Genomic DNA, 25,312 nt, shown 5'->3' on the forward strand with positions numbered 1-25,312 from the left:
CATGGACGTTGACTCTCAAGTAGAAGGGCTTTATGTTGCCACCATGGCCTTGCTGAACCCCTCTCCTTTAGCGAAGAGAATTTAAGCTTTCAGCCCCTTACAAAATGTGTCTAATGTCCACCCGCTCACATACAGAAATCATAAAACATCAAGTCAGGCACAGTATTTTTAGAACATGAAAGTAATAGAACATGAAAGTCATGATTGCCACAACAGAAGTCCAGCTTCAGCTCTAATTAATAATGTATGCTGCCCCAGACACTTCTTGCTTTCTATATGTGAAGGCATGCTTCATGCGATGTGCAAGCTAGCTTGATCCAATTCTTAATGAGTACAAGATGCTGTTGTGGCTTTTGTTACCTGTTCTTCATTAGTTATTAGTAACAAAACACAAAAATTTATTGGGCAACACTGGCTAATTGAAGGAACAAATATGAAAAAAACAGCTTATTCCTTTATGTACAAACTATATCAAAGGGTTCTTTGCATTTTTATTTTGAAAACAGAATGAAAATTTTAAAACTCTGCTGTGGTGTAAGAGCTTAGAAGACAAAAGGAATTATTAAAGATTTCCAAATATCCAAATCCTCTTGAAATAGAATATAAAGTTCCCTTGAAAAACATGCTACACTTCAACTTTGCCAAGAAAAATTACAAATGGCCCAATAACCTAAGCTTTACACCTTTAAAGGTTAAACTTTGTTTTACTTACGGATTTTTACTGTTAAAAAAAAAAAGAGAGAGAGAGAAAACACTGATTTTTATTGGTATAAATCTCAGCCAGCTCTTGTAAAATTTTTAGACTCACTCAGTCAGCCATAAGAGTAGGGCAATACCTGGCTCCTTGCAAAAGCATTAGTGAAGGCTGGTTTTACTCCCTGAAAATAAGTGTGCTCATTGTGGACCTCAGTAGTGAGACGTAATTATAAAACTGAAGGTTTATTAGCCTGATATTGATGAAATGCCAGCCATGCAGAAGATATTATAGAATACATAAAAAAATCAGAGATTTGATTTTTTTAAGTCTTGCATATACAATGTTATCGTATTGTCATTTCTCTAAGCTATTGTAAAATCATTATTATACATACCCCGGTCAAAGAATCTAATCGTATGACTATTACCGTCATCATTCAGGATGATTATGTGCAAAATGGGCAGTCATTTGCACCTCCTGTTGTGCCTTATCCATGCTATAATATCTGCACACCTTGTGATATTTGACTGTTTTAAATAAGATATGTGTAGCCTTACTCTGCTGGCGGTTACATCAGTGCGAGCTCAGTGAAGCCAGCTGTGTTGCAACAATGACTGCAGAGCATGGTTCAGTTTCTCCTCCTGTCCTAGAACAAAAGGAGTACAAGCTATTTTTAAAGCCTACATTTTCACTTGTTCTTGTATTGATAATCTCAAGGCAGATTTAGTACCTCACTTGTAGAGTTCAACTCAGATATCTAAAGATAACCCTGAAGCAAGCTTCCATATCACTAATATTCTTCACATATTATTTTGCTGATCCCAGGAGGGAATCTATAATAATACAAAGGGAATCTGGAAGAGCGAAACTGCAAAAGAAACATACTGTACTTGTGGTCTCGAGAATGAAAAACAGCATTAGAAGTGTTTAGCCTTTGGCCAAGACCAAACCTATGGCCCTGAGCAGCCTTTTACAGAAAAATTAGATGCATAAAGGAGAATCAGAGGAGTGATTAGAGCTGGTTGTGTTTGGGGTTGCATCAGCTCAACTCAATCTATTTTTTATTATTCTTTCAACTAACCAGGTGCAAAGGTGTGTGTGAACAATTTTACACCCGCTGTAAATCTAAGTTTAGTGAATGGCAGCCAGGAAGGGATTTAAGCTAAACTGAAACAAACAGAATTTAGGCCAAAGAACCATCCCGTACCTGTGCTGGGGACATTATGACAAAACAGGCTTCTCACCCTTTCCTCGTGACATTCAACCTGGAAATATGAAACACACATGAGCAGGGAACGTCCACTCAGAGCTGAAGCTCATCAACGAGGCTCTCTGCCAATGGAGAGAGTCACACGGGGCAACAGTGGTGAGGTGAGTAACTTTCTGGAGACCCCTTGTTCCCCATTAAGTTCAGAATGAGCCCATGTAACTACCTTGGCATAGATACTTAAACTTTAGACAGTTAAAGCCGAATGAGATTAATCCAAACCAAAATTAAGCTACCTCTTAATGGATGGAAATCATCATTTTAAAAGTTACGATGCTAGAGGCAACCCAAAGAGGCTGATAATGGGCTGCTGGCTATGAAGATCAGTGTGTTTCCACAAAGCACTAAATAAACAATAGGAGATGGAAGAAGAGCCTGCATTCCTTAAAAGGACAAGAAGTACGAAAAGTAAACTCATGGTTTTAAAAAAGAAAAAAAAAAAGAAAAACAACTAAGAACAGAAAACAAAGCAGGCTGTTTCTAAAAGTAAACTTGAATCACCAAATGTGTTTAATGTAAAGAACCCAGCATGTGGCTGCATCAGAAATATACATTAAGGAAAAAAATCTTGTGTCTGGAATAAATTTCCAAACCATTTTGTTTCCTTTAATAAGAGAACATAGAATATGGGGGGGGGAGGGACGGGGGACAAGACTCTGACACCACAGTTCTGTCTTCTCTCAATTGTGCCAAAAAGATTTAAGGGCTGAAGACGTTTTAGAGAGTGGTCCTAGCCGGGGAAAGGACCCAGATTTACCCACACCTACTTGCATGGACTCCTCTACTCAGGCTCCTTCTGACAAAGTACTTGTATCCAGGAGACAAGTTCTTAGATGGACTACACGTCCCTTTGAAGACCTGTAACTCTTTACACTCATCATAGAGGGTCCTTGTGGTGAGGACATTCCTAGCAGTCACCAGAAATAAGTAGTTTATAAACAGGGATGAATACCAAACCATCAAACTGGTCTTGAGAAAGCACAGAAAACCACTGCTGGTTTCACATCAGCGCTGATCAACGGTGTCTGCGCATCCCTGTACCTTCGGCAATGAAACTAGCACGCTGTTCCCTCCAAGTTAGGAAAAACACTGGGGTAAATGCTGCAGTCTTTAGAGACCTTTGATAGGGAAAGATAGTTGCTGCTTCCTGCAGGCCATACAGCAGCCAAAATCAGCATTTTCCAACAACTCAAAGGGCAACCGTCAACAGAAAGACTGAAGTATCTTATCTGGACGGCAGCTACAAAATATAGAGTATGTCGTTTGCTCAGCTAACTTACCTGTAATGTAATGTGATATGCATTTTATGGAGCTCTGTTTTGTTCCTGGTATCTTGTAGCTTGCCATTGTTTGTGCTGGTTTCCTATGTGCTGCTGATTGTGTGTGTTTGTGTGTGTGTGATAACTTAGACTTTCTTTCTAGACAAATTTCTGCTTGAAATACCATAGAGAATTATGCATAGCTGCTTGATTTGCTTGTCGTTGAATACCATTTTTTGTGTAAGGTAAAAAATATCTTCTCTCTGGCCAATGCATTTCAATGGCTTTGTCAAAAACACTGGTGTAAGAGTTCCCAGGCAACATAAAAATTATTTGGATGGTAAACTGCCATTAGCATCAGTGTATTCTATGGGGTGACCGGAAATGCACTTCTGTGCTACTCAGATCGAATTGAAATACTACTGCAAGTTTTACAAGCTACATTTTTCATCAAAATTACTGCAAAACTAATAAAAATGAAACCTTATTACCCATTTCCCTATGTGGATATCACAAGTCTTACTTCTACGTATTGGTATTTTACCTGATCATTTAGGAAGGTGGGGTATTTAGCAGCTAATCTTAACCATTAAATGTCAGATTCAGCATGTGGAATTATAACATATGTGCATTTGTTTCTGCATTAATTTCTCTTAAAAGATACACTCTTCAGTATGCTGTAGGATAACAACACATATGATGTGCTTCCAAGACAATTTCTTAGTCACGGTGGCAGTACATAAGCAGACTTTCTGAGAGTTTGAGTTTCTAACTTTTACTGAAAAAGAGAGCACTGTGACCAAGCTCTAAAAAGAGACAACATGGAAAGGCATGGCTTCTTAATCCTAAAAGCCTGACCTTAAATTCACTGCTTTTTTTGAAAGCAAAATGAAACTGAGACAGTACAGTACATGCAGCCGTGTACACTGTATTTATCAGTGATATATCTTTGGTGTGAAATAAGAGCAGAAGACAAGAGCCTTCGTCAAGCGTGCATCTTCCTGGGCTTTTCAGAAAGCACTTGCAGCCAGCCAGTCTGCGATCACCAGGCTGTAGGCTGTCTGGAAACTAAGTGGTGCTGCAGCCGTGTGGCTTTATAATCAATACTAGTTTGCAAGACTTTGTTCTTTCCACTGAAATGCTACATCTACATGACTGATAGACACGGGTGATTGATAAAAATAGATTTCCTGGGTACCTTTCATTCTTTCTTTCCTTCCAAAAAGACTGCTTTGAAGTGAGCAGCAGACACTGTTTTGAGTGTTTGAGTCTTTGGTAGTCAGGAGCAGAAACCGTCCTGCTCATTGCCCTTAAGGCTATGTGTTAAGCGTCTCCACGCACACACTCAATGAAACAGTTTGTCAGTTATTTGTAAAGCAGGGGAGACACAAGTTTGTGTTAGCAAAGGATGTGGTATCAGCAGTGCATGAAACTCTGTCACATACTTTTAGCACGAGGTTCTGTATCTCATTTGTACTTCTGACTCATGGGGATCAGGTCCAAAGTTTCTTTGGTTTTAAGGGCAAAGTAATCTGTCCTGTGATCTATTCCACATCTCATACATCTTATATTTTATTTGCATTCATAGTTGTACAGTTCAAAAATGTTGACATATACTTCCTACTGTTAATGCTAATCTGAGTTGCCATTTCTGTTTTCAGTAGACTTGGGAGTGTTGTTACCAGTCCTCAGCATACTGAGCCTCTTTCAAAAACTCTCCCAAAAGTTTTCTTTAAGTTTTCTGTATCTGCGACCAAAATACTCGAATCGGGGCCGTCCAAGAGGATCTGTGGGTTGACCTACTTGCCCACATCCTTTCCAGCAGAGTGTTTTCCATTTCTCTTTTTAAATTTCTATGTTGATACACAGCATAAAAAACAATCTCAAATGTATATCCAATATTGCAGATGGGTAATGTGGCAGAATAAATTTCCTGACCTTTTGGTAAAAAAACTTGAACATTTTAGAAATGTAAAATCCTATATTAATTTCACAACTACCGTGAAGGCTCCTATTACATTACTACCTGGGAATATTCCAGTAGATTTTTACAGCATACTAACTGCACTGGAGAAATAAACAAGAATGCCACTAACACCATAAACTGGGAACTGGAGGAAGCATAACTCGTATTATTCAGATAAACCATATTTTAGATAACAGACAGTCAGCCAAGAGATCATATGAACAATTCTTTACAGTATATTATAAGTTATTTTGTGCATGAGGAATGTTGAGAAAGCATTAAAGAGCTCAGCCTATGTAACTTTTTTTCACCAGTTTTACAGGTATAAATGAAAATGTCAAGTGCTTCTAATAGGTTAGTTTATAGGACTGTGGTAAGTATTTATAGAGATTGGTCTGGGTGCTTTTCCATTAGGTACAGTACTGTACAGTTTTTGGCTCATACTCGAAGGAAGTTATAAACCAAAGTGGGTTCCTCATTCCTCATCATTTGACATATTCTGATTGCAAAACATTTGGGGTTTTACACGATTTATTGTAAATAATCTCTCCTATAATGTTCACAGCACAATAATTCACAACCCCGAGGCAAGAGAGTTCTGCAGAAATGACATTATACGGAAGATAACTTTTCAGAATTTACCATTCGCACATCATGTTCAGAATCTATAACACATGTAAAGTGGTCAAATCCTCATCTTTCAAATATTTTTTTCTATCATTTTGTGGTATTTTATTAAAAATAGTTACAGCCAGCTTAATAGCTTGACTGATAACTCAATATGTTACCACATCCCGCAGCAGTATAAATTGGAAGTAGAGAAACAAGACAGGTTCTTGGGTATAAGATGCCTAGCACTGGGTGCTGTGTACTGAGAACAGGCTTGTCATGTCTTAACAGCAGATGAGACAAAAGGAAAGGGTAACACAGAGAAAAAGTATATGCCACTAAAACTATGTCGTTAAAATGACACATTTTCTTATACAAGAAAAACTGGTTTGCTTTTACTGACCTTTAAGTCAAATCTGGAGTCCACCGTTTTCCCTCGTATTAACCTGTTTTCACCTGCCTTTTCTCACTGTTACCTTTGAAGGTGAAATTATGATAAATTATTGTTATTAATATTTCTAATGGTAAAAAGAATATTCTGTACAGTTGAATAATTGGAGTTAGAGTCTGAACAGTTGGGTCCTGTTCCCAGGTTTATGACCAACTCAGGGTATAAAGGGGAAAGTACACACTTAATTAAAAGACTTCTTGTTCTTTTCCCAGCCCTTTCCACCCAAACTCCTATGTCTGGAATTTAAAAAAGCTGTTAAAGAAACTTAGATTCCTGAGCGCAAATCCGTTATAACTACTCAGTAACAACCGTAATAAGATGCCCATTCCCTTTAAGGGCAGGAGAGGGATGTCTATGGGAGGTAACCCACCTTTAAGGTTCTTTTAGCCCTGGAGGAGATGAGCACCTAGGAGAGAAACAAGGCAGATGATTAGCTACTGCTTGGGCAAAAACCCCCAAACCAGTCTCTTTGAGATCCTATGATTTCTGTAGTCTTATGACAGAGGCTTTGGTAAAACTTGTCTTTCTCCCACTTGCTCTGTGTTTTACAACGTTCTGTCATTGTACAGGAGATGTTGCAAGGGAAGGATCTCTGGCTTCACCCCATTCTGCAGGGAAGGCCCGAGCTTCCCAGGAGCCAGCTGGGTACCTCGGTTTAAAGCTACCGATATTCTGACTCAACACTGTCCGAGCAAGGAAGGCAAAGACATTCCCGAGTCAGGGGCAGCCTACCTGAACCAGCACACTCCCATTAAGAAAAGCTGAACACCTCTGCACCACAGAGGGTGGCCTGCATGAATTGTGGCCACTCCCAGGGGGAGACATGGGACTGCAGAGGAGAACAAATCTGCACTTGGGAAAATAACAAACTGACTGCAGCAATTTATATTCAGAAGTCCTAGGACTGGAGCTCCCAAGATCTTTACAGGCAAAGACTAGTGTTATCAAATGATAGCTGTTCATGACAATGAACATCCTGAGCACAACTTACCAACATTGTTTAGTGTGGCTTTAAAATGAGAAATCATCAGCTTTCTTCCAAAAGAAGTCTTTACAGAGCCTTTTTTATTTGCTAGCTAATAAGACCAATTTCACCTCCTAGGATGACACTTTCCCTGTTCAAGCCTTTCCTCAAAAGCAGGTTGCCTTTATGTCCACCTATGAAAGATGATGATATTCTCCCTGAGGTTTTATCTTTATACATAGTTTAATTCATACCCTGGCTTTGCATTGATTACTAATATGTCTCTCTGTTCTCGAAGAAAAGCACTTCTTTTACCTATCATGGAGTGCAGTGCGAACAGGTCAGGTCTCTCAGTGGAGTAGGGTTCCTCAAGTCATTTTGATAATATTTAGGAAGTTCAGGGGTAGCAGTGAAATTAAATCTCGATGATGACCTCTTTAAAATTGCAAAAGAGCAATCACCCAAAACACAAGAACATGCACATTTTAGTATTTCATATGAGATGGAATTCTTGCCTACTGCCAGCAAGAACAAAAAAGATATGTGAGATTTAGAGCTTTAAGTGTTGCATCTAAATCCATATTTCACATAAATAAATAGCCTAGTTTACAGAAGCATTGAAATACCACATGTACAGTGCTTCCACTTACTACAATCGGGAACCTAATTCCCAACGGGAAAAAAAAGAAAAATGAAAAACCTTTCAAAGCGGATCTTGCTTGTATCCTATTCATGGGATTTGACTGGCTTGGTATTTTCATGATAGATGTTCTGCAGAACCTGAACTGTCGTTCTCTTTAAATGAGCCACAAAATTACAAAAAAACTTCAAAAACTGAGCAAATTGTAAACCCTATGGTGCTGAACATGCAGACAACTGAAGACAATGATCTGCAAGCTGTGAGCTCCCAGGGCTCTGTTCCTCCCAAGGGATTAAACCTAACCCCTAATGATGGCATTCAAAAGTGTCAACATCAATTATTCAAATTCTGATCATCTCAGCCTATGAGACAGGGAAGGTTTGGGAAGCTGCTGGAGAAAGGGAAACACTGAGGAAAAGTGTTAGGAGGTAGACCACAGCAGGCAGAAGGGAACGAAACAGAGGAAAGAGGATGGGGACAGGAAAGAAATACAGATGTATTGGGTTTGCGTGGCAAGTTTTTGGTAGCAGGGGGCTACAGGGGTGGCTTCTGTGAGAAGCTGCTAGAAGCTTCCCCCATGTCTGATAGAGCCGATGCCAGCCAGCTCCACGACGGACCCGCCACTGACCAAGGCCGACCCCATCAGTGATGGTGGTAGCGCCTCTGGGATAATATATTTAAGAAGGGGGAAGAAAACTGCCATTGCAGCCAGAGAGAGGAGTGAGAATATGTGAGAGAGATAGCAGACACCAAGGTCAGTGAAGAAGCAGGTGGAGTAGGTGCTTCAGGAGCTGGAGCAGAGTTGCCCCTGCAGCCTATGATGAAGACATGGTACAGGCTGTCCCCCTACAACCCATGGAGGTTAACGGTGGAACAGATATCCATCTGCAGTCCATGGAGGACTTCATGCTGGAGCAGGTGGATGCCCGGAAGGAGGCTGTGACCCCGTGGAGAGCCCACACTGGAGCAAATTCCTGGGAGGACCTGTGGAGAGGAGGACCATGGAGAGAGGAACCCACGCTGGAGCAGGTTTGCTGGCAGGACTTGTGACCCTGTGGGGGACCCACGCTGGAGCAGTCTGTTCCTGAAGGACTGCATCCCGTGGAAGGGACCCACACTGGAGCAGATCCGGAAGGACTGCAGCCTGGGGGAAGGGCTCATATTGGAGAAGTTTGTGGAGGACTGTCTGCCATGGGAGGGACACCATGCTGGAGCAGGGAAAGAGTGTGAGGAGTCCTCCCCCAAGGAGGAAGGAGCAGCAGAGACAACGTGTGATGAACTGACCACAACCTCCATTCCCCATCCCCCTGTGCCACTCGGGGGGAGGAGGTAGAGAATTTGGGAGTGAAGTTGGGCCTGGGAAGAAGGAAGGGGTGGGGTGAAAGTGTTTTAAGATTTGGTTTTATTTCTCATTACCCTACTCTGACTTCTAATTGGCAATAAATTAAATTAATTTCCCCAGGTCAAGTCTGTTTTCCTGTGATGGTAACTGGGGAGTGATCTCCCTGTCCTTATCTAGACCCATGAGCCTTTCATTATATTTTCTCTCCCCTCTCCAGATGAGGAGGGGAGTGATAGAGAGGCCTTGGTGGGTACCTGGCATCCAGACAGGGTCAACCCACCACAACAGAGAATAAATAGAGCTCCATAAATCTAAATTGTGAGCACACGCTAAATGCCAAAACAGGGCACCTAAATAATGGAGATGTCTATTTAGTTGGTTCCTGTAAAAAGCTGTTTGTTATCCTTCATCTTTGTGCACAATTTTCCGGTGACACCAATGGGAAATCCTCTGTGGATTGAAGTGGGCCAAAGTCCTGAATATAGAACCCTGCCCACAGGCCCTAATTAAATACAGAAATTGGCCTCCTGATGATAATGGCCTGCCTTCCCTGAGCTGCAGTGAGTGACCAGGCATGGTTGTACAGGTTACTGAAGAGGTCACTTACAGAGACAGAGCTTGATACAGATACTGAAGGTTAAAGCAAGGATCCAAAACCTGAAAAAAATAGCACCACTAGAAATAATGAAGGCTTTGGGTGACATTTTTCAAAGCATGCAGCAGGAGATGAACAGATGGAGCCTGTGTGTATTTCCAGTGTTGTGTTTTGAACTTTTAGCTCAAAAGGCCTAGGGGTAAAATTAACACTTAATAAATATGAAGTTTTCAAATATTTATTGCTTTGAAAGAAATTGCTCCTAAATAAAAGCAAGAGTTGACACCAGTCAAAATAATCCCAGAGAAACATCTTTGTCCGATCCTCAGGAAACCTTGCGATTTTTCTTACCACTCTCTCCCGCCTTTCCTTGTCATTGCTTATTTGTTTGCATATAGATGCTCATTTATTGTCAGCACTTAATAATTCATCTCAAATTACCAAGGCTCAGGCTCCATCATTACAAAACATGCACCATCCCTCCGCAAATCGGCTGTGCGGGCTCAGACAAACAACACGATAACAAACACCACATGTAGCCCACAATTTTTGTCTAAATTGCCTTGGCGCTTCAGGTGAAATGCATCCTGCATGGCTGTAACAAAAGGGTAGAATGAAAACCTAAAGGTCAGGTGCTTGAGTCTTGGTTCTGAGCACCACCAAATGCCTCTGTGCAAAGGAGATTGACTTTGATCTTCTTCAGCCACTGCAGTGACAGTCCTGAATTTTCCAAGCAGCGATCAGCAACGATCCTTGAAGACAGCAGAAGATTAGTGAGAGCTTGACCTCTCTGCATGTCAGGCACAGAGTTCATTGTCGCAGGACTCTCTTGTCAATATAAACGTAGAATAGGCTTCCGTTATTATTTAGAGCAGAGCTTTAGTGGTCAGCAGGCTAAGCCTGAATATCTTCAGCATTATTACTGTCCATGCAACATTAATCAGCCTAACAATATTAGTTAGTGAAAACTGGGGTATGACTTGAGGCTTACTGCTGCACAGAAGAGCCACGTATAAACTGACTCTATCCGTGCCCCGGAATAGCTGATCGGGAGGGTGACACAAAGGCATGACGGCAGCACAGGTCAGCCTGACAAGGCTGCCCTGAACCCTGCCTTTGTAGGGCATGGGAAGGACTGAGGTGTACAGATTTCTGTTGGCTCTCTGTCCTCACCGCAGGCAAGGAAAGGGAGAACACACTGCTCCCGGTTTGGTCAGGAGAGGCCAGCACAAGGCCTGACAGCTCAAACGTTACCCAGGTCCGACGGAAGAGCAATATAGGTATATCCCATGCCAGCCTGAGCTTCAGCTCAAATGCTAACAGGACAATGCGAGACATTTGTCAAAACACAGATGTTGGCTGTAAAAAATTATGGATTCCAATCCAAAATGTTGTAGGCATGTTGACTCTGCATTAACATTGTGACTCTGATGTCATTAAAAAAAAATTACATTCAGCACCCCTCCCTAATGTTTAATTATCACAGGCGTTGAAGCAAGGCACATAAGACCACATCCCATAGTACTTAATGGGAAAATAACATATTGTCACTGTACTTACCGCAGTCTACTTCAATTTCACAGCATTTTTAAATCAGCAAGGAGGAGGAACATAAAAAGAACTGAATGATGCTGTCAGACTTAAATGGATGCTTGCTGTTAGATTTGTGAGAGTGGTATACCTGAACACAGGACAGATTGCTGCTTTATAAATATGTATAGTAATAATGCTGGAGAATGTGTTGTGGAAAGGATACTTAGACTGGTCAGCTTTTTATTCCTTGATTAAAAAAATAATAATGAGCTTTTCACTACAATTTTCTTAGTGGCAAACCCACATTCATGCTGTGTCTTTGTGGATCTAAGTAAAACAGGCTTGACCCCTGAAGTCACTTTTTAATAATTAACTCTCGCTAAGTTCATTAAACACTAATTGAAGCTACAGAAGAAAAAATTGTGAAGTATATGCAGATAGACAGAAACACCAAATGTGATTAAAGATACTGACTGTGGTATATCTGTGCAATACAGTACATGCATTATATAGATTTCAAACTCAATTCCATAGAGATTTTTAACTCCTTTATCCCATGATAAATTCTACCATGTTCAGTGCTACTAAAAGTATCATTAACAAAGTGTTTGCAAGCTAAATGACATGGACATCCTAACCAATAATCTTTGGAAAAATCTGGAGACGTAGACCCCAAACTGAACAAGGTGGAAACCCTGAAATATTTTTCAGTGCTTTGAAATGAGATAAACAACGGCTAAAGAGACTCAACAATCTTGAGAGTCCAAGTTTTCAAACTGGATACAATTTGTAGATTTACATAAAAGCAATAATTTCAATGTATATATTTGATAGTTTTCCGTGTTCAAAGTCAAGTTACTGAAGTTTCATTTTAGTCACTCAAGAGTCAAAAATGAGAGGTTTGTAACAATCAATAAAAAAGTGTATCTCATTACAACTAGATCAAAAAATATGAACTGAGGTAACTTTACAGGTCACTGCTTTCCAACCTCTTACCCCTCAGAAGGCAGAACATTTCAAGTGTGGGTTCAGACTCCAACAAAGGTGCCACACTTGCTCTTCCTAGTTAATGCACGCATGGAAGTCTCCCACCCACCCCCAAAATGTGGAACTGCTGTTGGAACTGGCTCCCTGAGTGGCGCAATGCTCAGACAGAGCATTTCCTCAGACAGACAGAAAAGGACTGAGAGTCTGAGTCTGGGTCTCAGGAGACCCAATCCTGCCTCAGCCTGCTGCATGGCTTAGGGCAAATCACTCAACAACCCTGCCGTGGCGTTAATGTTAGCTGTAATGAGTATTTCTGCTATGCTAGAATGTAAAGGCTCCAGATCTGAGCTTCCTGAGGCCAGGTGTTTCCTATCCAGTAAGATGTTTGGAGCAGAGATGGGTTCAGAGCTTCGCTGCTCGGCCTTGGCATGACTCCAGTGAATCCAAGCAAGTTGAAGATCTAGCCAGTGCTGTGTAGGCAATGGCTAACAGAGTGAGGCTACAGTTTCATTAGGCTCCTCTAAAGATTACTGTAACACAAACAACACAGAATGAGAGCATGAAATAAGCCTGTGGTATTTTACCATTTTGGAAAATTCACGTTGATTTGAATGGACCTCAGCTCTGCTCTTTGATCCTGCTTCCAGAAACTCATCCTTGGTACTTTTCAGTCTTTCTAACTCTAGGGATACTGTAGGGAAGAAAAAAACAAGGAGAAATTAATGGAGCTGAGGAAAAGCTAGGGAAAAGTAATGAACCTGGTCTGTTCTGACAGTCCCAGAGGTTTCACAGTCTATGTCTAAAGAGGTCTACCTGGCAGTGCTTTAGAGATCCCTGGTCTAGGAACCTATGCCAATTGCGTTCAAACTCAGTACAGGGGCAAGACCTAGATCTGTGTCAGCGCTTGCTCTAACACTGGTTTCTGGTTGAAGAGGTAGTGGATATACAGCTTGGATATAAGCACAGCATACACTGGAGGGCCAGTTTAGGAGTCTCCAGAAACTGCCATTGGATGCCCGGCAACTCGGTGTACTTGAAAATACACTACCCTATTTAAGAAAGGACAAATGGTGAAACGGTTATGGCACCAGTCTTCAGGGACCAGGAGACACTGAGTACATGCTTTGCCAAAAACTTGAGTGAGTCACTTGGGCTACACCTATGCAGATTGCTAGGTCACCCCCATGCCCATTCCCACTAAAACAAACTATACTGTCAACCTTTACATTTTGCCCAGCAGCCAAACAGCCCAAATGTGGCAGTTCTGCTGACGCAAGAGGGGGCTTCTCATGCGAACAGGAGGTGGGACACTGTGTTCATGCCTACACTCACCCCACCGCTCCTGGGAACGCACTTGGAAATCCCGGATGAACTGAAAGTCTTGCACACAGGGCAGCAACAAGTGCTCTCCTCCTGACCCACCACAGCTACAAACAAGCCCAGAAGGGTCTAAATGGACAACAAAAGATGGGCAATATACAGTCAAGGTTCACCCCAAGTATCACTACAGTATGCAGTATTCCACAGTAATGGGAATGCAGAATTACTATCAAAAACATAGCTGTATCAGGAGAGTAACTTCTCATTTTCATAAGTAAATTGGATCAGCCATCTTCCCAATAAAGCTAATATATGTTTTAAGAAATGTTAAAAACACCACATCTGGAGATCCAAGAGAACGAAAGTATGTTCAAATCACAATAGTTTTACTTTTCTCTAGTTTTACATTCTTTCAGCTGGTAAACAACCAAACTTTTCTTAGTTTAAAAAAATATCTAATTTATTTCTGGATTTAGATTTGGTCTGCCACATTGGTCAGTAAAACCACCGCTAATAACAGCTAGGCTCTCAGTACTTAAATAAAAGAGTTTCACCATAGTTCATAATAATAGCACAATCAAAGAAAAAAAAATTAAAAAGTGAGATGCAGTGATTCCTTGGAGGTTATACATGCAAATTGCCCTGAATCTGTGCAACAGTTCAACAAGAAAAGCAATATTTTGGGACAACAGTTCTGCTTTTGTAATGAGCCTGTAAGATTCATTCCACTGAAATAGCTACAGGTATATTATACCCCATGAACTATTACAAAATTAAACTTCATAAGCAATATGCCAGTGCTTTGTGTGATGCATTTGCTAAAAGAATCATTCAATTTATCATGTTTTCCTGAAGCGTTATGAGACAAGGTCTTTGAATAAAACTCATTTCATTAGGCTACCTTGTTACATGGGAAGATAAGATCTACACTTGACTAAAGACATCATTCCATCATGCCCATAATCACCCTACCTGGAGAAGTAAACATTCGGGACCTTAGAAAAATGGCATTGCACTGCCTCACTAATGGTACTGAAGGAATACATTAAAAAAAAAAGGTCCAGATGGACATGGTGAAAAATTATCTGAAAGCAAATTCAAGTACACAAAAAACCCTCTTTCTTATGTACTGGGGGCAAGTCGTTTAGGCCAGGCATTTACCCCAGCATGGGCAAATAGTGTGCAGCAGTGTGAGCTGGTTAAAAATCAGATCAAGGGGCGCTTACTGCACAATGCCTATCTTGCTTTCCAATGCCAGTTTAAAAGGTACATCTCTTGAACATTTCTATCCACCCAGTCCTCACGTGGATGCTGCTACACCACTTAGAAAGACACATATATTTGCATAGCTTATTTTGTTAAATATTCCTGAAGGAGGTCTGAGTTCTAGTCCGAGCTATGCCACAAATTTGCTCTGTGGTTTTGGGTTTAATTTTTCAGTACTTCCGTTTCTCAATCTATACAGAGGAAACAGAACTGGCAAGATATACACAGAAGGTAAGCTTTGTAGTGCCATTTTAGAAGACCATGTGATGCATTTTGGTAACTTTGAGCAAATATTCAGAAGTTATATAATTTGAAGACTGGTGCAATTTTTTCCAGTTTCCTTTTGTTGCAATGTTACAAAGTTCAACATGGACTATCTCCTCACCTGCTCTGATGAGAGTGAGAAGTAGCTCCAGTGAAGTCAACGCATCCAAACAAAGTCAAGGCAAAAGCAGAGCTCTGGCTTAACAAACTATTGCCTGTTTCATATAAAAAGGTCCTGTGTTAGCGCATGTCAGGTCGCATCATGTATAATACAGAAATCCCCATTTTCCAAATTTCCCCAAGGCAATTCACCATCCCAAAGGCCTTGACTGAAACATGGGACAAGGCCTACACACAAGGCCAAGATGTTCCTAGACTGGTTGCTCTCTTGTGCCACGACTCACACTGATGGCCACAAAATAGTTTGGTGAGAAAACTGAAAGCTTCTTTTTATTTTCCTGATTTAATTTGCAGCGAGATAAATTCTTCAATCCAGCTTGCTATGTCACTGGCTCAGGCCAACCCCAAATGGAGGAGACAAGAACACATTACTGGGAAGGAAACTGGGGACGGGTTTATATGGTAATATAACAACTTGTTCCCTCGCAACCTTAAACAGGAGGATACTTAAATATGTTCAGAGAGGTTTTTTCCATTGCTGTTCCACGTCCAAGTTGTAAGTCTCCACCTTTTTCAAAATCATTTTTAATTATGTGCTGTTGCTGAACCCCTTGTTGATAAACACTGCAAATGTGTAAGGATCTCTCTTGTAAGGGAGATAGTTTTCAATCAAAAACATTTCTGGGTAGAAAATTAAGAACATTTTCATTTCCTTCAAAATTCGTTTGTCTTGCAGTGAAAACAGAAACACTTTATTTCTATATTACTGTTTTTGCCTTTCCACGTTTTTTATTCACGTTGTTCCCCTCTTCCTCCTGTACTTTATTTTTTTCTGTTTTGTCAGCAGGGGAGAGAGAATGGAAAAGACAACATATCCTCCTTTTTGTGGGAAAAAAAAAGTTGTGAGGGATATTACTTCTAATGAATAATTTTACATTTTCCTGATGAAAAATCGGCATTTTTTTGGGTAATTTTAGGTCTCAGTAAACAAACAAACAAAAAAATCTTGTTATTTGGTCAGCTATTCCTAACACCTTAGTTGTGGTATACTTTCATACCCTTCAGAGGATGACTACCCTCCTAATAAATGCATTTCACTTTGAGAAGCTGCGGATGAAACCTCAGATGTATTTTCTTGTCTTTGCCTTCTACCCAATCCTCACAGAAATTCTTGCTACAGACTGGAGAGTTCCTAACCACAAAGTTTCTCCCTTACAATCAATGTAAGAATAAGCTACAATTCTGTTAATGATATGTGTATTTAATCCTCATTGCTACCTATCCTGGTGTTCATTACATGGATTTTGGATTCAATAGTGTATATGTAAACCACTGTGAGAATCTGTCCTGGAAATTCTAAATTGACTCCAATTTCAAAATAGCCTGCGAGAAGTGAGCCTTTTTTTTTGAAGTCCTTGTTTGATGAGGTGTTTGAAGGAAATGTATTCCCTCTGTCCCAGCTAAGCTATCAGCATCCAGGGAGAAGCAAAGGATAAAAAAGCAAGCGAGCAAACTCCTTCAGAGAGCTGCATGCTTCGCTGATGGTTGGATTTGGACACAGCACAAAGAAAGGGCACGGGGACAGAGAGTTTCCATTTACACAGGTCAGCTGTGTGTCAGGGAGCTGTTAAAGGCACTTTGTCTAGACTGTACGCTTTTTGATGAAGAAATTCTCTTTTAACTATAAATATGTGCTCAGCACTTTGCTGTGGGTTTCTGTCAGGGATTTCACCAGGATCACCACTCTCATATAAGGCACATATTCAGCTGAAAGACTCAGAACTATGATCTTCTATGGCAGGAACCAAAGAAAGTCAAAGTTCTAAGAAGCAAAAGCACAATACAGCTTACTCACAAAGCGCTTGATTTGTCAGGATGGGAATATCACATCTGGATCACAGATAGCTTTGTCCTAAAACCCTTCAGGTGCTGCCACTGATGGCCATTTCTAAAGCTCTGAGGATGGGGATAACATCTTACGATGCCTCAGGTACATACATTTTAAAGATGCCTTGGTGTAGGTTAAGTACATACATTTTAAAGACTCAGGATAAGCCTTGTGAAAGAAAAATAAAATGTAAACACACCATCAGGAAGAGACCAAAAATTAAATGGGAACAGAACATGACGAAAAACAATGAAAAAGATGGGAAGAAATATAACCTCACTGAAAGTGCTTTCCAGCCTTCTACAAATTACAATCCCCAAAACATTTTTCAGTGGTGCTGCATATCCTTGCATAATGAATTCAAGATTATTAACAATAGGTTTGATTTTCTTAGTTACCTTTTGTGATTCCCTTAGAAGTAGTCCACTGACCCTCAGGGTCCACTGGTAACCGCTGTGACAGTATAATTATGATTTACTAAGTACGAAGGGACAAATTTTCAAAGAGCAGGGCTGGAATTTCACTTTGTAAATGGAAGTAATAATATTCAAAGTAACACAATTATATCCAAACATGGCATGCTTCGAAAATGTAGGGACACATAATTTCTTAATCATTTGCTATAAATGTCTTTATACAGGAACAAGATCTTCCTACAAAGAATTCTTCTTTGCTCTCATACTGAACTCTGTGTCTGCCTGTCTTGTACTTGGCAGCATTATATACTTTTAAGTTAAAAAGCAGCCATATGATATGAGGCCATATCCTCAGCTGGAGTAAATCAGCTCTACTGAGGCAACAGAGCTGTGTTGATGTACACCAGCTGAACTTCTGGCCAATTTTTCAAAATAAAAGTACTTTGAAGTGACCCAAACTGCAGCTTCCCAACAACCCTGTACAGCAGATGAATGTAAATCTCACAAGTCGTTGCAAGAGCCCGATCTCCCATTTCTATTGAAAATAGAGCCATCACAAAAATGATGTATTATGTCTCGTTTTTATTGTCCGTGAGGAGGCTGCAGGTGAAGGGAAGCAAAGGGCAGCCAGGGTCTGGGGCTCGAGTCTGTTTCCGAAACCGCCAAGACAACAAGGCTGTAGGTGTCAGCTTACCTCCAGTTCATGCTGTCTCACGCAATCCACTGACCCAGGTAAAGGTCACGTCTCTAGCACTTGACACTTCAGAGCCATTTACATTTATATGTAATTGTTTTTCGAGCGTGCATGTGTTCAGAGGAGCTGGATGGCTTGGGAATTGGTAATAGGATATCAGAGCCCGTCACCAAAAGGCCACTAGTTCAAAACCGGAGCAGTTGTTTGAGCAGCCAAAAAGCGCTAACTTTCTGAGCTCAGCGGCTTAGATGAAATGAGTTGATGATTTCAGGCTGGACATGTGTCTCTATCACAAAACAGCTCTGTCGCTGCAGCTGTCAGAGAGGACACCTTGTGGATATTGTCAACAGAAAGGTCAAGGGCTGACAGTGTGAGTTCGCAGATGACCTCTTCCTCTCACCCCAAGCAGTCAGCTTTCCAGAAGTCAGAGACACGCTGCCGCAACAGTGTGGGAAATGTCACCTAGCTGCTGCCCTTGCTGGTCCTCTTCTGGAGGTTAAAGCATGACATCAGACCTGTGGATGTTAAACCTCACACCTTTCAGAATCATTTAAAAAGCCTGAATGAAGTGCTGTGAAGACAGTAATAAATAAACATGCAGAGAGACCTGTAACAGGCTTCCGAAAAAAGCGCTTGCAAAACCTATGGCTCAGTACACCTCTTTTACTAAATTTCGCTGACAATGCCAGCAGGTGCCTGGTGGCAGAATTACTGATTTGTATTTATTTTTTTTTTCCCTAGCATCTATTTTACTGAGTGCTATTTTTTTTCCCCCTAGCTCTGTAGGATTTATGCTCTTCACTAAGCACCTGCTTCCCACCTAGGAAATAATAAGTGCTTCGGGTCTGCCTGCCCTGCAGAGGGATGGAGAAAGGGATGGATGTCCAACACGCCTATTCAGCTACCAAGAACCCCAGTATCACAGAAAGCCATAATTAGGCTGCTTGCCCTCGGCAGCACGAAACAAGGGGTAAAACCTCCCTCTGGGCTGCAGCAACAGCCTGAGCCCCAGTCATCTTGCAGAGAGCAGCATCAGCAGGGAGCGAGGAACACCATTTGTCTGGGATTTCACTGTGCTCCCCTCCTCCCGACACAGCGCAGACTCTGCTGGGAGCAGGCTCACCTCCACCTGCCTATGGATGACAGGGCACACATTATTCAGAGAGGGCGTAGGCATATCTTTAAATCAGGTAACTGAGGTGGCAAGACAGCCATCCAGCCATGACAACACGGAGTTCAAAGTTGGGTAGCTCCTGAAGTCTGTACCCCATTACTCGTTGCGATCGTTGCAACAGCCAGCTCTGAGTTACCTGCTGCTCTGGCTCTGTGGTTATTGGTGCCGACGTGGATCTGTGTGTAGGAGCTGCAGTCAGCTCTCTGGATTGAAGCACACCTGTCTGGGCAGAGATGGGGCTTTACGTTATTGAGGTACTGAAAGGGGATCCGAGCCCTGCACTCTTCAGACCTCAGGAGAACTTGGGCATAAGTCAAAGCTTCGTATCTGATCTTGTTTCAAGTAAACAGTCATCTCACAGAGTTTCCTGCAACCTCAAAAATATCCTTCCTGTGCCCACAACTGACCACCTAAGCTCTACCGCGCTTTGGGTCTCAGAGCAAATAAAAAGACAAAAATATCTTTCTTGTCATTGCTTTGGGAAATTTCCATTTCTTCATTCTTCCATGGTTGTTTGTACACCTGCACAGATGATCAAACACTTCAGACATATTGAAAACACCAAAAGCTGAAACACATGTACTGTGGCAAAGCAGGTGGGTACTGTTATTAACCAAATCTGGTGTCTGGAAGGAGATGGTAAGCACCTCCCCTTCTGAAAACAGAAATTAAAATGATTCCCTGTTTATGGTGACTAGCTGAGCCCAGATTTACACAGAATTAACCGAAAGACACTTAACAGAGCAAAAGCAGTCACAGCAGCAACCACTGGAATGAGCAGCTGGATCCCATTCTTGTTGGAAGTCCCAACATCAAAAGTACCTACTTATTTGCCAAGTCACTTCCAGACAGCTCAGGGCCAGATAGTTAAAGGCTGCTTTACTTTCAAGGAGATTTCCTAATCACAGTTTTCTCCAGTTTCTGAAACTGGCATAATTTTCTTCTGCAGCTGATATATAATATTGTTTGATCACCTGTCCATGGTCATTATATCTTCACTGCATAATTACTTGGGGGCTATTGCATATTGCATCTTCGATCATTTTGTTTCCTACTTCTTTGCTGCACCACCCTCCAATAGGTGTCTGGGAGAGGTTTATTAGTATACTTTGCATTATAGTACAGGCTGTTATTAAGCACTGTTCAAACATGGAGCAAGAGAAAGTCACAGCTCTTATGCTTCACATGAAAAATGTTTAGATAAGCACTGGGTTGGGAGACTGGACACTGGCAGAGGCAAGGAAAAGCCCAAGTGCTCCTGATACCTACTCAGTGTCCTCACTTCTGAAGTTCATCCACGCCATTGAGTCTTCCTCTTGTCCTGCTTGTATTTTATTAGTCTGTGGTTAGTGTAATGCCTAGAAAAGCTGCAAGTGGGATGTGTCTAGAAAAAGACACTCCCTTTCTCATTTCTCTGCAGGTGTTCAAATACTTGAAGTAGCATAAACAACTGAATTGCCCACCCTACCACCTTCTCTGGCTCCCACCCCAATGGAGCTGTGGCCACAAACAGCAAAACAACACTCCATATTCCTCCAGCTCACACCCTCCACTTGCAAATGCTGCATGTGGGCAACCAGCCTGTCTCCCCCTGCCTGAAAGGTACTTTGTGCCAATCACCTCACTGGAGGCAGCTGTATTTAACTTCAGGTGGCCTTTGAAGGGGTAGGGCTCAGTCATTCCTCTGCACATTTCTCAAGCTAGAACAAACTGAAAATCCACCTGTGCGAGGTCCTGTGAGATGTTTTGTACCTGGGCGTGAAAAGTCTTGACCTATAAAGTTTTTGTAGTCACCTGTAGTTAAATGCAGGTGCCTGCCATTGGCATGAGTCTATTTTTATAGTTATCTACCTTGTAAGACAGGAAAACCTTGGTGCCAGCATGAACACTTGAGGTCGTGAACACATACTTGCTTCATTAGGAAGCAAGAAACATCACTGGAAACAATGACATGCCTGTTAGTCGGCAACTGGCAAGTTAGAAAACTGCAGCAAAACACTTTCCTCTCTAATTCAAACTGAGAGTTGTGTATTTTTTTCCCTCCATTGTCTTTTACTTAATCTATCACACAGGTGGTGTGACAACTGTTTGAAGTAGCCGAATGGTGGGTTTATCACATCTGACTGATGACTCTTGGAGTACTGTGTCCAGCTTTGGAGTCCCCAACATAAGAATGACATGGACCTGTTTGAATGGGTCCAGAGGAGGGCCACGAAGATAATCAGAGGGCTGCAGCACCTCTCCTATGAAGACAGGTTGAGATCAGCCTGGAGAAGAGAAGGCTCCAGGGAGACCTTATAGCAGCCTTCCAGTACCTAAAAGAGGCCCACAGGAAAGATGGGGAGGGACTCTGTAAGAGACAGTGTAGTGAGAAGACGAAGGGTAACAGTTTTGAACTGAAAGAGGGTAGATTTAGATATCAGGAAGAAATTTTTCACTATGAGGGTGGTGAGACACTGGAACAGGTTGCCCAGGGAAGTTGTGGATGCCCCATCCCTGGAGGTGTTCAAGGCCAGGCTGGATGGGGCTTTGAGCAACCTGGTCTAGTGAAAGGTGTCCCTGCCCAGGGCAGGGGGGTTGGAACTAGATGATCTTTAAGGTGCCTTCCAACTCGAATCATTCTAAGATTCTATGATTCTAAGATGGCTGGTGTGTGGTTGAAAACAGTAGACATGAGTTAATGCAGCACCCCTAGAGATGGGTGGTGACAGTTTGCTCAAATTTCATAAGAAAAAAGGGGATGTCCTTGTAGCAGATGCTTGCTGATATATCCCAAACACGTGGCTATCATCTAGTTACCCTGCTTTGAGAAAGAGATAGAGGAAGGAAAAGAGCAAATGTACAGCAGGTTGGGCTGAAGCATGAAAAGGGATCTAACATTTCACCTGACTGAAAACTTCCTGGTACCAACAGCTCTCCCAGCAGCAACTCATTTTCTGAACCCCTGAGCTGGGAGCTCAAATTAGTTCAGTATTTCCTGCTGCAGCCACATTTCCAACATGGTTCCAGACCCAGATAGGTAGAAACTGGGCAGATTTTCAAAGGCCTATCAAAATCTTTGGATGAACTTGGCCTCACTTACCCTAAAATATTGTAGCACTGTTACACACAGGTGGGATTTCCCTATGTATAACCATGACCAGGACAGAACTTCCCAGAAGCTAATGCTGAAAGCAAGTTGACAACTTAGGAATTGTAAAACACCTTTTTCCTCGCTCTGGGACAGAAGAAAGCTATTTGGTTTAGGCTCTTTTCAAGTAATAAATGTATGTTGCACTTGCTTAAGTTGAGCTCATGGCAACAGTACTATAGCAGAGATTCTGCTTAGCTGTGCTCACACACAGTTAAGGAAATTGCGGACGTTTTAGGTAACATACTATAGAAGATAGGTACAGCACGATAGAGTGAAATGGCCACATATCAGCTAAGCTACACAAGTACACTCAGCTAGAAACTGGCAAATGGTTTAATTCAGGAGTATATTAGTAATATTACCAGGAATTATGAGCTTTGAATTGAGATCGGTGGAACAATGTCACACTATTGTGAAGGAAGTAAGCAACATACTGGGCTGTATATAAAAAACCCCACTGCTTGCAAGATGTATTAAATTTTCCAGTTCCCTCCACATCAGTAAGCAGGCCACCACAGAAGTCCTGTATTTGGGTCAGGCACTGCAAGAAGGTACCACTTAGAGGAAAACAAAGATCAGTAAAGGTCTAGAGAACACAACCTGAAATGAAGGAAAGACTGAAGGAACTGGAAGTATTTAAGAAATACATTTGAGAAGAAACTCAGTAATAGTCTTCAAGAGTGTAAAAGTTCGTCTGCAAAAAGAGAATAATGTCTTCCTCACGCCTGTGTTTGATAACTCTTGAAATTGTGGGCTAAAATAATAGACAGGATGATTCAAGCTGCATCCAGGAGAAGCTTCCTAACAGTAGGGACCACGGAGCATCAACACAGACTGTGGGGCCAGGCCATGGTGTTTGCATCACTGTGGCTTAGATGAACATGCACCAGAATGACACAGATACCAGTGACCTGCCCGAGGGAAGGAGGCTGGACCAGGACACTTCCTGAAATCCCCTCCAGCTTGATGATCTCCTGGCATCTCAGAGCAGGTAATGTATGCCCCCAGTATTACTCACCTAATTTACCAAACCTGTGGGTTGGCACATGCCATTCTACTGTCCAAATGGGTTTCTGCCATGGCACTGCTGTAACCTCATGTTTCTGGTCAGCCAGCCGTCTGCTGGGGGGATGTGAATGCAGAGGCAACCAAAATTTACTTCCCAAAGTCTCTCTGTCATCCTGCAATATTACATTTAGTTAAAATATTCTTTAAAGGACCCATTCAAGATGGACAGTGAGCACAGGAGTGTTATATCCATGGTACACAGTGGAGCCATTCATATTGGTGTGGTGGAGGTTTAAAAAGGTTTGACAGACAGGCACTGAACCTGTAAGACCTGCCTACCCTTAATACAGAAACAAGAGTCTGAATTGGTTAATTAATTAGCGATTAATAAAAATTAATTTATGGAATCTAAATTGACTGAAGTGTAAATGATATTGAATTGTTTTTTGCCTATTACTAGAAAGTAGGTATTTTGGAGGTTGGGAATAAAATACTTTCTGTCATGCTTGTATTCACTAACATTACCATTTGTTCTGCTCACTGTTCCTCCTACAGTTATTTTTGGCTGATACTGAGAAGATAACTTAACAAGAGAGTGTCTCAAGAACTAATTCCCTAGTTTCTCTCCGTCTGCTTTTGCGCTGTGGGATGTGCATAAAAGCAAAATGATTCCCCAGTACGAATGAGGAGAATATGCCATAGAGCATGGTAGTGCTGTTAGGAAAAGAAAAACTTAAATATTAAAATGGACTTCCATACGTGGTCTTACTTCTGGACAAGAAGCAGCCAGCTGATACGAATGTTTGCAGTTTACTCACAAACGCAGTAGGAAGTTCCTTGAGGTACTCCTGCAGAGAAGTGACTAACAGGCATAACGGAGCCTCCTGAGATAAAAAGAAACCAACCCAAACTTTCATATGCAAAACTAATCCAAAATAAACTGTTCTCTAAGGCTTATAAATATTTAACTTTTCCTCTTTAAAATATTGCCTAGGCTTGGTGATGGCAGGGACCTGAGATTCCTTCCATTCTTACATCTTCCCTTTCTTATATTCCATGTTTCTCTTTCTCTATGACTTTTCTACATGCAACATTAGCCAGATGTAGGAGAAATAAAATGCCCACAAGAAAGGGGTTAATGTTTTCAGGACTTGCAACTTGATCAAAAGCATAAGGAAAGTCACTCCACAGCTAATTTATAGGCTAAAAATCTGTAAGTATTTGAATCAATGTTTGAATTACTATACGATTACCTGAGATTGCAGGGGACTGGGCTGGGTGAACTAGTGAGCTTGTTTAATACTGTGGTTGTTTCTATGAATGATAGTTCAAACAAACCAAATAGAACCTACAAACAGATGAGATTTGCTCATCAGGAACCCAAATGTATTTCTTCATAGGACAATACATGCTATTTTTCAACAGTCAATTCCATGAAAAGAAATACATTTTATGATCTATGAGACCAATAAAAACTAACTCAGCTTGAAAGATGAATTTCAGTTTTCAAATAATCCCAGTGAAATGAGTGTGAAAGACCTACGGATCAAGAATTATTCATAGAAATTATTCAGACAATAGTTTCAAATAACCAACAAATGTGAGAAAACTGCAAGCTATTAACACGCAATTCACACGCCAGAAGAGAAACAGTGTATGAAATAAATTATTCAAGACAAAGAGTTTTAGTGCCTAGTTTTTCTCTGAACGGTGCTTTAC

Source organism: Larus michahellis, chromosome 1, assembly GCF_964199755.1.
Source record: "Larus michahellis chromosome 1, bLarMic1.1, whole genome shotgun sequence".
Taxonomy (NCBI): domain Eukaryota; kingdom Metazoa; phylum Chordata; class Aves; order Charadriiformes; family Laridae; genus Larus; species Larus michahellis.